Genomic DNA, 15,205 nt, shown 5'->3' on the forward strand with positions numbered 1-15,205 from the left:
GACCCCGACAACCAACGGCCAGGGTTGTCGGGAAGAGGCCCTTGTCCTCATCAACATGGGGACAAGGTGCTTTGAGGGCATGTTGAGGGCACGCGGCTTGGTACGGCTCAGGAGGGGGGGCGCTCGTCCCCACCCCCTTTCCTGGCTGGCCGGGTAGCGTGCTCGGATAAGGGTCTGATACCCCCACGCCATTTTTTCGGTGTAGGAATTCCCCTTTAAGTCCATACCAGGTGAAGGGGCCAGCGACGCTTCCTTCACTGGTCCCGGCTACCTGGAGCCGTGCTCAAAATGAGCGGACTTTCCTCCGTGTGTGTGGGCGAGTCCGTTAATTTCAAAAGTACGGCGGATAGTCCGGCGGATAGTCCGGCGGACTTAGTCCGCCGCAAAAGTACCGTGAGTGGGCAGGTAGCACGTTCGGACAGTCCACCAGGCTAGGTCCGCCGGATAGTCTGATACGTGTGTACGCGCCATTACTCAGATGGATGGAATAATAGATTTACAATCCCCATATGACTTTCCGTATAAAACTTTACATTTAATCAAATAAAGGTAATGTATTGCACTTACAAAAATTGCACTATAGGCAGTGCTAACTATGAATCACGTGTCTGTCATATACAATCACAGGATCCTTAGCTGTAGATATGATCGCAGGGTGAGGCTATATACGTGAAACCTCGTCCTACAATTCTACTCTATTCTATTCTTTTATCTTCTATTCCTTTATTTTATTTTCTATTCTATTTTTTCCTATTCTTTTATTTTCTATTCTATTCTGTTTTACTCTATTCTTTTCTATTCTATTCTGTTTGACTCTATTCTTTTATTTTAGACATTTAGAAGACAGCTATATTCTTTCTATTCTATTATTTTCTAGTATTTTCTTTTATTTTCTATTATATTCTAGTTTTATTCTTTTCTGTTTCATTATTTTTTTCTAATATATTCTATTCTGTTTTACTCTAATCTTTTCTATTCTAATCTATTCTGCTTTACCTTATTATTTTCCAAATTTGGAAGAAGGCTATATTCTTTCTATTCTATTCTAATTTTTTTTAATCTATTCTTTTTTTTATTCTATGCTTTTATTGTCTATTATATTCTATTCTTTTTTATTTCTATTCTATTTTTTTATTCTATTCTTCTATTTTCTTATATATTCTATTCTGTTTTATTCTATTCTTTTATATTCTATTCTATTCTTTTCAAAATTCTAATTTCTGAAGATGACAATATTCTAACACTAATACACATAGGGGGTTATTTACGAAAGGCAAATCCACTTTGCACTGCAAGTGCACTTGAAAGTGCATTGAAAGAGCACTTGGAAGTGCAGTTGCTCTTTTTTTTTTTAAGAATGTAAACTGGAAAAAATGTAAACCCCCCTGACCTAATCCAGTTAGAAATAATTAACAATCAAATATATCCCCTGTACAAACTGACTTGTACATCTAAAGTATGCTTCCAGCAGAAATATTAAAAGATGTGGTCCATTTTAGACAGCTACAATATATATAATTACAGATGTATAATGTACACTACTTTTGAGGCTTGCATGGGATTTTGTCATAATGGACAACTATGCTCACCCTATTTGCACATTTATGGCACTTTCTTTGTAAAAAGTCCCTTTTTTCATTGCCGCAACATTCACAATGCCTTTTGTCTTCCATCTTTCTCTGGACTAAGCAGTCTTCAGCAGTGGCGGCTGGTGCTCAAAATTTTTTGGGGGGCACAAACAAACTGAAGAATACTGACACTCCCCCCCCCCCATCAATTACATCCTCACTGTGCCCATCAAATGCAGCCACTGTGCCCGTAAAATGCAGCCACTTGTGCCCAGTAAATGCAGCCACTCGTGCCCAGTAAATGCAGCCACTTGTGTCCATCAAATGCAGCCACTTGTGCCCAGCGAAGGCAGCCACTTGTGCCAGTGAATGTAGCCATCACTATACTAAAGCCCCCCCCCATGGCCAGTCCAGCGGCACTTACTGCTCCTCTCCTGGAGTGATCCTCGGCGGCTCAGCGGCTCACCTCCTTGGTGGCTCTCTTGCACAGCAGCTCTTCTCCTCGGCGGCTCTCTTCCTCCGCCATGTGTCCTCTTCCGCCAAAGTGTTAGCCATCCAATTGGATCGCTAATGGTTTGGCCAATCGGGAGACAGGTCTCACTGGCCTGCCTGCTGATTGGCAGGGAGGAACGTTGGTGTGAAAATAGGGAAAATGTATTGGCTGTGACACACAACAGGGTGGGATCGGGACGCAGTGTTCTGTGCCCCAAGGCCATCCTATTTTGAAGCCTATTAGAGCCTCTGGCTCTAATGGCATGCTTCAAAATACACACGTGCGCATATCCTCGCCATAGTATTTCATGTGTGTCCGGCGTCCTGAAAGGGACCGGGCACATGAATAGGGAGGGCGGCAGAGGTGTCAGGGGGGTGGCGCTTGTGCGCCCACAATGCACTGGCTGCCACTGGACTCTTCAGCCATCTCGATGGCTAGACCAGGACAACATGTGCATGCCCAGCACTTGTTCCTGGGTTGTACACTGAACTGCGAGTGTACCACTGTAAGTGCATATTTTGCAAAAAAAGGTAATGGGCAGTAGGAAAGATTTTATGGCAGAAAAGAGAGACGTAATCTACTATGAATATTTATCCACTACTTTTTTGTTTTGTTTTTTACATTACAAGTTTAGTTCTGCTTTAAAGTAGAACTGAGTGCATTGTGAAACTTGTCAGTTTAAATCCCTCCAAAATAAGGGAATCCCTGGTTGTCACCAGAACCAGTGTCCCCATTGGAAGAGTTTCCTTGTCTGGTGACAACCCAAAATTTGGGATTTTCCTTCACTCTCAGTGATTATGGTAAACAGGCAGGGGCGTACTGATAACTGATGGGGCCCCTGGGCAATAGGAGACTATGGGCCCCCCAGGCAATCAGAGATTATGGGGCCACACAGTATACAATCACACAGTATACATAGACATGTACACACAGTATACACAGACATGTACACACAGTATACACAGACATGTTTCTATTGGCTGAGAAGGTACTGGAGAGGTGGGGCAGCTATAAAAGATGTAAAAAAAACACAGATTTTTACATACTGTCCCTGGTTTTACTGAGGCTGGCAACCCTGATGGGGCCCCCTAGTGGCCCGGGGCCCTCGGGCAGTGCCCGAGTAGCCAAATGGTCAGTCCACCCCTGTAAACAGGACAAATACAGAGCGTGAATCTTCCTAACAGGGCCACAGACACAGACAGCAATAAAAAACAGGTGTTCTAATCCCTTCCCCAGAACTGAAAAACATCTTTCCTTTATAATTTTAGAATCCTCTAATGGGAAATATGATGAAGTGAAGGAAAACGACACACTGGACTGCTGTTATAAAGGTTTATTATTATAACAAATGTGTGATGCAAACATACAAACAAAATTATTATACTTTGAATTACATATTTTTATCATTGGGTACTTGGGTGTATGGTTTTGTTGTGATATGTTTTATGATTTCCTACGATTGTACCAGCATGATTTTATTTCCGATTTGTAATATAATATACCTTTTAACAAAAGTTATAATTTTACATACACTTTATTAACTTTACACATTGGGTTCATAGAAAGGGAGAAGTGCTGTAGGAGTTTTCACAATGCAGTGGCCGTTGTAAAGCTGCCACAATACAAATGACATTCACAGTAGACTGCAAACTTGGTATGAGTCAGCATTCTAGTAGTTCAAAGGTTACAAAGAAATCGCACAACCAGTGTTCTGACTTGTTTAGTGAATTGCTTCACTTCTGAAGGAATGTGCAGAATGAGAAAAGTCATTGTGTCACGCAACAAACATATTTTATTAAATTTATATATCTACCAATCCTTTAGAAATGTTTGTTCTTATAAATATTTATAGATTTCAATAGATAGTTCTTCTGCCTGTTAAATTTATATTAATATAGTTAATATTTTAGCATGTGTACAGCTGAATTCAAGGTATGGTTGGTATTGCATAGTTACATTGTTCCAGCTTGGATGAATGTACAGTAAGTATACATATTCCAAACCTGGTCAATGCCTTGCGCCAAGTGACTGTCCTTCTGCATAGTAACCACGGAGGATTGTTCAGTCAACTTGCTCCCCATTCACAAAACCTTTTGTATTTCTCTCAGTCAATACAAGGCATGCTCTGAATGGACAAGGAATGGATGTCACAACCTCACATCACTACCTCGTCCAATTAGAGAATGTCTTGTATTCATAAAAAAAATAAAAAATACAAGGTTCTTTGAATGGGGGCGGTGATAAGTGAAAGACAGCCCCCCCCACCCCACCCCTGTGTTCACTATGTAGAAGGGCAGCAGCTCTGTACAGGATCCAGAAGACCTCAGTGATCACTGTAATATTGGTGACTACTGCTGTCTAATTCCATAGTTGATTCTATAGGTATGGATTAGGGATGAGCTTGGTGTTCGAGTCGAACGCATGTTCGACTCGAACACCGGCTGTTCGGCCGTTCGGCTAATACCGAACCTTATGGGCCATTCACGCCAAATTCGTGTGGCAATCATGGTCCACAATGCACTGCGCCATGGCATGATTGGCCAAGCATGCACTGTGAGGCCGCATGCTTGGCCAATCACAGCGCCGACAGTGAGGAGAGCCATAAATGGCCACAGGCAGGATGCACACAATGCATCTGCAGTAGTTAGTGTGTGTTGTGTGCCTCCAGCACAGCACAGTATACACCTATATCTACCCTTTATTGCTGGTGTTCTCTAATACAGGCATCTGCAGTAGTTAGTGGCTGTTGTGTGCCTCCAGCACCGCAAAATATACACCTGTATCTACTGTTTATTGCTGGTGTTCTATAATAAAGGCATCTGCAGGAGTTAAAGTGGGTGTTGTCTGCCTCCAGCACAGTATACACCTGTATCTATCGTTTATTGCTGGTGTTCTATAATAAAGGCATCTGCAGGAGTTAGTGGGTGTTGTGTACCTCCAGCACAGCACAGTATACGCCTGTATCTACCCTTTATTACTCGTGTTCTCTAATACAGGCAGCTGCAGGAGTTAGTGGATGTTGTGTTCCTCCAGCACAAAATACACCTGTATCTACCCTTTATTGCTGGTGTTCTATAATAAAGCCATCTGTATTAGTTAGTGTGTGTTGTGTGCCTCCAGCACAGCACAGTATACACCTATATCTACCCTTTATTGCTGGTGTTCTCTAATACAGGCATCTGCAGTAGCTAGTGGCTGCTGTGTGCCTCCAGCACAGCAAAATATACACCCGTATCTACTGTTTATTGCTGGTGTTCTATAATAAAGGCATCTGCAGGAGTTAAAGTGGGTGTTGTCTGCCTCCAGCACAGTATACACCTGTATCTACCGTTTATTGCTGGTGTTCTATAATAAAGGCATCTGCAGGAGTTAGTGGGTGTTGTGTACCTCCAGCACAGCACAGTATACGCCTGTATCTACCCTTTATTACTCGTGTTCTCTAATACAGGCAGCTGCAGGAGTTAGTGGATGTTGTGTTCCTCCAGCACAAAATACACCTGTATCTACCCTTTATTGCTGGTGTTCTATAATAAAGCCATCTGTATTAGTTAGTGTGTGTTGTGTGCCTCCAGCACAGCACAGTATACACCTATATCTACCCTTTATTGCTGGTGTTCTCTAATACAGGCATCTGCAGTAGCTAGTGGCTGCTGTGTGCCTCCAGCACAGCAAAATATACACCCGTATCTACTGTTTATTGCTGGTGTTCTATAATAAAGGCATCTGCAGGAGTTAAAGTGGGTGTTGTCTGCCTCCAGCACAGTATACACCTGTATCTACCGTTTATTGCTGGTGTTCTATAATAAAGGCATCTGCAGGAGTTAGTGGGTGTTGTGTACCTCCAGCACAGCACAGTATACGCCTGTATCTACCCTTTATTACTGGTGTTCTCTAATACAGGCATCTGCAGGAGTTAGTGGATGTTGTGTTCCTCCAGCACAAAATACACCTGTATCTACCCTTTATTGCTGGTGTTCTATAATAAAGCCATCTGTATTAGTTAGTGTGTGTTGTGTGCCTCCAGCACAGCACAGTATACACCTATATCTACCCTTTATTGCTGGTGTTCTCTAATACAGGCATCTGCAGTAGCTAGTGGCTGCTGTGTGCCTCCAGCACAGCAAAATATACACCCGTATCTACTGTTTATTGCTGGTGTTCTATAATAAAGGCATCTGCAGGAGTTAGTGGGTGTTGTGTGCCTCCAGCACAGCACAGTATACGCCTGTATCTACCCTTTATTACTGGTGTTCTCTAATACAGGCATCTGCAGGAGTTAGTGGGTGTTGTGTTCCTCCAGCACAGTATACACCTGTATCTACCGTTTATTGCTGGTGTTCTATAATAAAGGCATCTGCAGGAGTTAGTGGGTGTTGTGTACCTCCAGCACAGCACAGTATACACCTATATCTACCCTTTATTGCTGGTGTTCTCTAATACAGGCATCTGCAGTAGCTCGTGGCTGCTGTGTGCCTCCAGCACAGCAAAATATACACCCGTATCTACCGTTTATTGCTGGTGTTCTATAATAAAGGCATCTGCAGGAGTTAGTGGGTGTTGTGTGCCTCCAGCACAGCACAGTATACGCCTGTATCTACCCTTTATTACTGGTGTTCTCTAATACAGACATCTGCAGGAGTTAGTGGGTGTTGTGTTTCTCCAGCACAGTATACACCTGTATCTACCGTTTATTGCTGGTGTTCTATAATAAAGGCATCTGCAGGAGTTAGTGGGTGTTGTGTACCTCCAGCACAGCACAATATACGCCTGTATCTACCCTTTATTACTGGTGTTCTCTAATACAGGCATCTGCAGGAGTTAGTGGATGTTGTGTTCCTCTAGCACAAAATACACCTGTATCTACACTTTATTGCTGGTGTTCTATAATAAAGCCATCTGTAGTAGTTAGTGTGTGTTGTGTGCCTCCAGCACAGCACAGTATACACCTATATCTACCCTTTATTGCTGGTGTTCTCTAATACAGGCATCTTCAGTAGCTAGTGGCTGCTGTGTGCCTCCAGCACAGCAAAATATACACCCGTATCTACCGTTTATTGCTGGTGTTCTATAATAAAGGCATCTGCAGGAGTTAGTGAGTGTTGTGTGCCTCCAGCACAGCACAGTATACGCCTGTATCTACCCTTTATTACTGGTGTTCTCTAATACAGGCATCTGCAGGAGTTAGTGGGTGTTGTGTTCCTCCAGCACAGTATACACCTGTATCTACCGTTTATTGCTGGTGTTCTATTATACAGCCATCTGCAGGAGTTAGTGGGTGTTGTGTGCCTCCAGCACAGTATACACCTGTATCTACCCTTTTTTGCTGGTGTTCTCTAATACAGGCATCTGCAGTAGTTAGTGGCTTTTGTGTTCCTCCAGCACAGCACAGTATACACCTGTATCTACCGTTTATTGCTGGAGTTCTATAATAAAGGCATCTACAGGAGTTAAAGTGGGTGTTGTGTGCCTCCAGCATAATATACACCTGTATCTACCCTTTATTGCTGGTGTTCTATAATAAAGGCATCTGCAGGAGTTAGTGGGTGTTGTGTGCCTCCAGCACAGCACTGTATACACCTGTTTATACCCTTTATTACTGGTGTTCTCTAATACAGCCATCTGCAGGAGTTAAAGTGGGTGTTGTGTGCCTCTAGCACAGTATACACCTGTATCTACCCTTTATTGCTGATTTTCTCTAATACAGCCATCTGCAGCCTTTACAGTGGATGTTATGTGCCTCCAGCACAATATACACAACCCAATTGCTGGTTTTCCCATCTCCCTGCAGGCCATTACTATGTCTGGAAGGCCAACAAGCAGAGGGCAAGCAGGCTCTGTGTCTAGGGACAACAGTGCTGGTTGTGGACGCGGTGCATCATCATCAGCATGTGGCCATGGGACACGCTTGCCCTTATTTTCGGCAGCTGGACGTGTTGAGCCGTGTCATGCTGAAGACTTGGTAGAGTGGATGACCAAGCCCTCTTCATCCTCCTCATCCTCTCTCACCCAGGCCCAGACTACTAGCAAAGCAGCTGTCAACGTGTCCTCTTCCCTCTTCTCACTGTCATCAGTCACTCCTTTCCTAGACCCACCATGTCCTCCTGAGGGGTCCCCCAAACTGTTTGAGCACAGTGTTGGGTACATGCTCCAGGAGGATGCCCATCGTTTTGAAGGCTCTGATGATGATACCCAGCTAGAGGAAGGCAGTAGCGTGAGCGCAGAAAGAGGGGATGCTCAAGAAGGAAAGCAATCTGGCAGTCATGTTTCACCAGCTGCAGCATACTGCCAGGTTTGCTCCAGTGAGGAAGAGGGTGATTAGGTCACTGACTCCACGCAGGTGCCTGATAGGAGAGAGGAGGAGGAGGCACAATGCCCTCTGGGGGACAGCTTAAGGGCAGCACACCGACTGAATCACACAGCAGAGCTCCACCTGTGCAGGACGCTGCCTCTGCGCGTTATTCCAAAAGTTCTTTGGTGTGTTGCTTTTTTGAGATGAGTGCATCAGATCACACCACTGCTATTTTCAACATATTTCTCTAGCGTATCTTGCGTGGCCAAATCATCAGTCGCTTGGGCACCACATGCTTGACCAGACATATGTTGACCTGCCATGCAGCTCGTTGGCAAGCGTACCTTATAGACCCTCACCAAAGAACAAAGCGGACCTCTCCTTGCTCCTCATCAGCTGGGATCTCCAACCCCACTATACATTCAGTCCTCTCTGAAACCTGCACTGAGAGGAATAAAAGTGTAGAATTAGGTGTGTCACAGCCAAGTACTTGCAGGCACTCTGCTAGCAGTACACCAACATCCGATTGTAGCAGGAAAATTTCCCTGCCCCAGCTGGAAGAAGTTCACTCCCAGCCATCCACATGCCCAGCGGTTGAATGCTAGCTTGGCTAAATTGCTAGCACTTCAACTGCTGCCTTTTCAGTTGGTAGACTCAGCCCCCTTCCGTGAGTTTGTGCAATGTGCAGTTCCTCAGTGGCAGGTTCCCAAACGCCACTTTTTCTCACAGAAGGCGATTCCGGCTCTCTACCGGCATGTGGAAGGCAATGTCCATGCCTCTCTGGACAGGGAGGTCAGCGTTAAGGTGCATATTACCGCTGAGGCTACCTATCTTTCACGGCCCATTGGGTCACTCTTCTGGCAGCTGGGAAGGATGCAGGACAAGGTGCAGTAGTGTTGGAGGTTGTTCCGCCACCACGGCTCCAAAATGCTACTACTGGTTGTGACACACCACTCTCATCCACCCCCTCATCTTCTTCTTCCTCCATGGCCTCTTCCTGTGCTTTGTCTTCGTAACCAGCGGTGCTCCATAGGCGTTCAAGGGGCTACGCAAGTACGCAGGCAAAAAGATGCCATACCGTGCTTGCGCTGGGTTGTTTGGGGGACAGGAGCCACACTGGGGCAGATATTTTGTCAGTTTTGAAGGGGCAGGCCGAGAGGTGGTTGACGCCACCCCAGCTTAAGCCAGGAATGGTGGTTTGCGACAATGACACCAACCTCCTCTCCACCCTCCGACAGGGACAACTGACCCATGTGCCCTGTGTGGCTCACGTCCTTAACCTGGTGGTGCAGCGGTTCCTGGGCAGGTACCCAGCTTACAGGATGTCCTGAGGCAGGCCAGGAAAGTCTGTGTGCATTTCCACCGATCAGATAATGCCAGTGCTCGTCTGGCTGAGCTCCAAAAGGAGTTGAACCTGCCCAAGAACCGCCTTATATGTGACATGCCTTCCAGGTGGAACTCAACGTTGGCCATGAGGCAGTGGCTGCACGTGCAGCAGAGGGCCATCAATGAGTACCTGTGCGACTACGCACCAGGACAGGGTCAGGGGAGCTCAGTTTTTTTTCACCACGCCATTGGGGCATGATCAGGGATCCATGCACTGTCCTGTCACCTTTTGAGGAGGCCACGAGGATGGTGAGCAGTGACAGTGCATGCACTAGTGACACTGTACCTCTTGTCCACCTGTTGGAGCATACGCTGCGTGGAATAATGGACAGGGCACTTGAGGCAGAACAGGGGCAGAAAGAGGAGGACTTCCTTGCCTCTCAAGGCCCCCTTTATCCAGACAGTGTTCTTGCTCTCCCACCCATCACACAGGAAGAGGAGGAGAAGGAGGAAGAGGATTGTGTCAGCATGGAGGTGGAGCCTGGCACTCAGCTTCAGCAGCAGCAGTCTTGTAGGGATCAATTACAGTCCCAAGAAACCCCGTGGACTTGTATGTGGCTGGGAGGAGGTGGCTGCAGATCATGTTGTCCTTAGTGACCCAGAGGACTCCGGACCGAATGCCTCAGCTAACCTACGCTGCATGGCCTCCCTGATCCTGCAAAGCCTGCGGAAGGATCCTCGTATTCTTATCTTGCTGTCGCAGAGGGAGCAGAGGATGGGACATCTCTGGGAAGCCTTGCGGAAAGGTCTGTGCAACGCATTCCCAGAGACTGGGAGGTTACAATCTCCTGGTCCGAGACAACGTGTTGCTGAGGCTTCGGTCAGTCACAGAAGGAGCGGTGGAGAAGGTAGCCGTCTGACCGATGCATTCAGACAATTTTTTAGTCCGCAGCCCCAAGGTATGATCGGTTCCAGCAACCATCGCCAGTCTGATTTACATGGTGCAGGAATACCTAGGGGCAAGGTCAGACTTGGACACCTTTCCCACCGAAAATCCTCTGGCTTACTGGGTCTTGAGGATGAATCACTGGCCAGAGCTTGCACAGTATGCAATTGAGCTACTGGCCTGTCCTGCATCCAGCGTTCTTTTGGAACGCACCTTCAGTGCTGCTGGAGGCTTTGTAACCAATCACAGGGTGCGCCTGTCCACTGACTCTGTTGATTGACTGACCTTCATAAAGATGAATCAGTCTTGGATCACCCACAGCTACCAGGCACCTAAAGCTGATGTAACCGAATAATTTTTTTTTAAATGTCACATCCCGTCAAGACTGCCTATGCTGATGCTGAGTGACTGTCCTGTTATGTTGACTGACTATCCTCTTCCTCCTCAATGATCCTGCTGAAAGCTTGGAAGAAAATTTTTGGTTCTGGGTGATGCCACCAGTGGCTAAGGCCCAATTTTTCAGCCCCATTTAACAGGCGCGTGTAATAACAATTTTTGATGCAATGCTTTGCAGCAGGGCTCATTCCTGCACTCCAACTAGAGTATCTGGGAGAGTTTACAGTGTCATGGCACCAGCACCAGTGCCTAAGGCCCAATTTTTCAGCCCTTGTCTAACAGGGGCATGTAATTACAATTTTTGATGCAATGCTTTGCAGCAGGGCTCATTCCTGCACTCCAACTAGAGTATCTGGGAGAGGTTGCAGTGTTGTGGCACCAGCACCAGTGCCTAAGGCCCAATTTTTCAGCACCTGTTTAACAGGTGCATGTATTTACAATTCTTGATATAATATTTCACAGCAGGACCCGTTCCTGCGCCCACCGAGAGTAACTGTGAGGACTTACAGTGTTGTGGCACCAGCACCACCACAACCACCAAAGGCCCAATTTTTATACCACTGTTCAACAATGGCATGTAATTATAATTCTTGATATAATTGTTCACAGCAGGGCGCTCCAGCGCCCACTAAGAGTCACTTTAAGGGCTTACAGTGTTGTGGCAACACCAACACCTTATGCCCAAATTTCTGCAGCGCACCTACTTTCAAACATCCAACTTACAAACGTCTCCTACTTGCAAACGGAAGGAGACAACAGGAAGGGAGATGAAAAAAGACGGCACAAACAAAATTATACAGGGGTCATAACCCTTCCCTATGTTTTCCAAAAAGCTTAAAAAAATTTTTTTTTCTCCCTTCCTCCGCTCTCACCTGGAGCAATTCCCCTCCATGGAACCTCTGATCACTGACTTCATTAGTAATAGCATGCTGCAACAGGAGGATACGGTGGTTGTGAGAGAACCCCCCCCGCCTTCCCCCTTTTCCTCTCTCATGACGGAACGGCATCTCAACTAAAGGCTGCCAGTACTAGTATGAGAAATCCTCTCTGAACTTCTATCGCAGCTCCATGCGCTGGAGGAGAAGGATGAAGGACAGCTCATCCCCCTTGCTTTGAAACTTTCTGGATATCAGTGCTATGGCTGGGTTTTTTTTCTTTGCTCCTGCCCCCCACACCTTTCTTTATACTCTGGCATGAAGCCAGAGAGCTGGACTGAGAGGGGTAGCTTCCTTTCATTTTTTTCAGTGAAGTGGATTGCCCCCCTCTCCCTCTCCTTTTTGTTTCATTTTTGTTTCAGCTGGGCTCGTCTGGACTGAGCTAATTTGCTGGTGATGCTGAAAATTGAATGTGCTGAAGGTGAAACACTAAGGCCCCTTTCACACTGAGGCGCTTTGCAGGCGCTAGAGTGCTAAAAATAGCGCCTGCAAAGCACCCTCAAACAGCCGCTGCTGTCTCTCCCATGTGAAAGCCCGAGGGCTTTCACACTGGAGCGGTGCTCTTGCAGGATGCTGAAAAATGTCCTGGAAGTCGCATCTTTGGAGTGCTATAGGAGCGGTGTATTTTCTGCTCCTAAAACGTCCCTTCCCATTGAAAACAATGGGGCAGCGCTCCAAACCCACCTGCAAAGCAGCCGAAAAGTGCAGCTAAAACGACGGTAAAGTGCCGCTAAATATAGCGCCGCTTTACCACCAGCGCGCCCAGCACCTCAATGTAAAAGTAGCCTTACTTTGTTTTTGTATCAACTATCAGGCACCGAACTATCCCCAAAAAACTGTGTGAGAAACTGCTAAGGGGTTGTTTACTGAGACAAATACATTATAATACAAACATCACAGTGAGCCAAGACTCAGAGGATTAACCCCTGCAATACTGGCTGATACCTGGATAATCCTCTCCCTAGTTGCCTGTTATTACTGGTGTATTACCAACTGGTGGTTATATAAACTTTATACCTAAAATACAGAACCAGCTCTATAATAAGTGTGGGAGATTGAAAGAGAGCTGAGCTATGGGACAGTGTGTTGTGTGCTGATATATCCCAAGTGAATTCTTGCTTAAAGTGTTGCTATACTACCCGGACTTTTAGATCTATAGGGTGTCTGGTGGTCTCACAGGCTTTGGAGGGGGTAAACAGTATGACTAGAAAGAAGGGAGAGGAGCAAGCACAGCAAGAGAACACGGGATCGCTGGCAACACGCTCAGTAAAGGAAAAAGAAAAAACAAACCAGGCTGCAGCAGCTGCTAAATTGGCGAGGTTTGCCCATACGCCCGGAAAGTCATTTAATAAAGGACCCCCACAGTCAGGGGAAAAAGTTAAACCAGGACCCTCACAGGATAGAAAGAGCCAAGGGCAGGGTCAGAAGGCTACGGTAGCTCCCGGCACAAAGATGGCAGGCAACAGGGGGGCAGAGAGTGAGAATATGTCACTCCCTGCTGAACCATTACTTCACACAGTAGCAGTATTACAGGAAGAACCAGAACCAACACTGAAGGCTACACTTATGGCAGTAAACGCATGTATATATTCATTGAATAGTATCTCTGAACAAATGGGGTGTATTGAGGAAGAGCTGTTGGATGATGGGTTAGGACTTGAAGAAAGTTGGGGAAAGAACAAGTGCCTTAGAGCAGTGGTCCCCAACCTTTTTGGCACCGGGGACCGGCTGTGTGGATGAAAATTGTGCCAAGGCCCGGGGGGCGGCGATTTTTCACGGGCAATGGCTGGTGTTAGTGATTGAATCATCACGGCACCATGCTTGATATGGTGTCAGGGTGATTGAACCGTATTATTTCTATTATTACATTGCAGTAATAAATGAAATAGTTCAACTCGCCATACTGTAGAATCAGTGGGAGCCTTGAGTGTGTCACTTACTACTGTCGCCTGCTACTAGATGTGCATAGTCACTTGCCACGCTGCCTGCCACTAGAAGCGGAATGTCACTTGCCACACTGCCTGCCACAAGATGTGGATTGCCACCTGCCACGTTGCCTGTCACCAGATGCGGAGTGAGTGGAGCGCCCCTTGTGGTATGTCAGGCAGACAGCTGAGGGGGTGAACTACAGGTCCCAGCACACCTCACCTGTACTCCCACACACAGCTCACCTGTCATTGATGATGTCACATCTCTGTGGGATCGCTCCTATGGATGTTGCAGGGTGTCTCTCTCCTCATGCTGCAGCTGGTCTCATCTGGCAGAGGGGGGGTCCGTGACTCCTTCGGCTCTCAGTCTCTGGCTCCACCCTTCTGCCACCCCTGATTAGCTGTCTGGGGGGCAGGCAATCTGCGCAGCTGAACAAGGGATCAGCATAAGTTTTCACACACGAGGAGCTGGGGGAGAGCGGCGATGCGGGCAGGCAGTATGAGATGATGTCATCTCTCTGCTCCCCGCTGCACCTCCGACACAGACTGGCTTTGAGGGCGGACGACAGGTGATGCAGAGGGGGCGGAGAGAGAGATCATCTCTGCTTGCCCGGCTCGCTCGCTTCTTCCATCCACCACTTTAATACCCGTAGCCCAGCATGTGTCTTGCGGCCGCCCGCACCCGCGGCCCACCTGCAGAAGGGCCACGGCCCGGTAGTGGGCCGGGGACCGGGGGTTGATGACCCCTGCCCTAGAGGAAAGATTGAGTCTAATTGAAGATGATTTTTTTCCCTTTAAAACAGGAAATCAAGGTAATGAGAGAACTAATGGACCCCCAGGCCTCAAAACTGGATGAATTTGAGAACAGGGCACGAAGGAGTAATGTGCGAGTGGTAGGACTCCCAGAGATGGTTAAAGGCCCCCAGCTGGTCAAGTTCCTAGAGAAATGTCTCAAGGAGACATTTGGGGAAGATACATTCTCACCACAGTTTTCAATAGAGCGAGCCCATAGAGTCCCCGCCAGGGCACCGCCATCAGGCAGGCATCCCCGGTCAATCCTTTTAAAACTTCTTAACTACAAGGATAAGGAGATCCTCCTAAAAAGAGCCAGGGAGATGGGGAACATTTTCTTTAAAGGCGTTAGGACATAATTTTTTACAGAATACTCTCCAACATTGCAAAGAAGAAGAGCAGAATTTATTGAGATTGATCTTTGCAGAAACACAAAATTAAGTATGGCCTATGGTATCCCACACGTTTGAGAATTACGGTAGCAGGTGGAACTCAGTTTTTTGATACATCAACAGAGGTGGCAAGATGGTTT

This window comes from Lithobates pipiens, unplaced genomic scaffold (assembly GCF_037356315.1).
Source record: "Lithobates pipiens isolate NorthernLeopardFrog02 unplaced genomic scaffold, aLitPip1_a1.2 Scaffold_13, whole genome shotgun sequence".
NCBI lineage: Eukaryota > Metazoa > Chordata > Amphibia > Anura > Ranidae > Lithobates > Lithobates pipiens.